Raw genomic sequence first — 2,014 nt, forward strand, 5'->3', positions numbered from 1 at the left:
TCTCTCTCTTCTATTTTATAGAAATTCGTAAAAAAAAGCCTTTATATTAACGCTACATTTATCTTTTTTTGTTGTTGTTGGTAGAAGAGTCAAAAATCAAGCATAACGATGGCAGCAGGTGGTAATTTAGTGCACTTAACAATGAACTCTTCATTCTTGAATTACGAGCGCGATGAGGATGCATTGAGTCGTCTTTTGTGGAACTTTGCCGCGTTTATACCGACAAACACTTGCCGCATGCGGTTACGTAATGAAATTTTCTCGCGACGCAAGTCAGTTTCCTCGAGCAGTAGTTAAGCCATCAACTTCAATTTATTATGCTTAACCACGTGTTAGAACATCGGAAACAGTTTATTGCTCGGTGTTTCTCACCGTACACGCTCATGGCCACCTAGTTTATGTTTTCATAAACGGGAAGATAAAGGGCGCGAACATTAATATTTCATAGCACCCAAGTCATCCGTAAGACAAACTTCCTAGAAATACGTGCAACGCCTGTAAAGCGTATATTTACTGCTAACGGTTCTGATAAGTTGTACGGCATCTACTCCTAAATAACATTTGTACGAGACTCTGGAATTAGTCGAAGACAACAGAATTGAATTTAACGTGTGATACAAAATGTAAAACTGGCCGTTTGCCTAATAAGGCAGAATCACAACCGAAGTAAAATCTGCCTACTCGATTTCTTAAAGGACTGGTGAGTTGATTACACAGAACTTGTAGGAGTTTTGATTGTTGGTATGTTCAAATGTAATACTTACATGCTATTTTCATATTCAAAGTGTGAAATTAATTTTTAATAAATACTTTGATTGGAAAAGTATATATATACATATATATATATATCACTGAAAAGAGCTGACAGTCATCACACCAGTCAATCGTCTGTTTGTTGTGATACACAGTGTTGTCTCTTGTTTAGGACGTTTGTCTCGGTTCACCACACTAGTCAATCGTCTATTTGTTCCGATATACAGTGTTGTCTCTTGTTTAGGATGTTTGTCACGGTTCATCACACTAGTCAATCGTCTATTTGTTGCGATATACAGTGTTGTCTCTTGTTTAAGATGCTTGTCTCGGTTCACCACACTAGTCAATCGTCTGTTTGTTATGATACACTGTGTTATCTCTTGTTTAGGATGTTTGTCACGCTTCACCATACTAGTCAATCGTCTGTTTGTTATGATACACAGTGTTGTCTCTTGTTTAAGATGCTCGTCTCGGTTCACCACACTAGTCAATCGTCTATTTGTTGTGATACATAGTGTTGTCTCTTGTTTACGATGTTTGTCACGGTTCACCACACCAGTCAATCGTCTGTTTGTTGTGATCTACAGTATGTTTACGATGTTTGTCACGGTTCACTATACTAGTCAATCGTCTGTTTATTCTGATACACAGTATGTTTAGGACGTTTGTCTCGGTTCACCACACTAGTCAATCGTCTGTTTATTCTGATACACAGTGTTGTCTCTTGTTTAGGATGTTTGTCACGCTTCACCACACTAGTCAATCGTCTATTTGTTGTGATACATAGCGTTGTCTCTTGTTTACGATGTTTGTCACGGTTCACCACACCAGTCAATCGTCTGTTTGTTGTGATCTACAGTATGTTTACGATGTTTGTCACGGTTCACTATACTAGTCAATCGTCTGTTTATTCTGATACACAGTATGTTTAGGATGTTTGTCACCGTTCACCGTATTAGTCAATCGTCTATTTGTTGCGATATACAGTGTTGTCTCTTTTTTAAGATGCTTGTCTCGGTTCACCATACTAGTCAATCGTCTGTTTGTTATGATGCACAGTGTTGTCTCGTTTAGGATGTTTGTCACGGTTCACCACACTAGTCAATCGTCTATTTGTTGTGATACACAGTGTTGTCTCTTGTTTAGGATGTTTGTCACGGTTCACCACACTAGTCAATCGTCTATTTGTTGTGATACACAGTGTTGTCTCTTGTTTAGGATGTTTGTCACGGTTCACCACACTAGTCAATCGTCTATTTGT

The sequence above is a fragment of the Limulus polyphemus genome, unplaced genomic scaffold (genome assembly GCF_000517525.1).
Source record: "Limulus polyphemus unplaced genomic scaffold, Limulus_polyphemus-2.1.2 Scaffold4568, whole genome shotgun sequence".
Classification (NCBI taxonomy): Eukaryota; Metazoa; Arthropoda; class Merostomata; order Xiphosura; family Limulidae; genus Limulus; species Limulus polyphemus.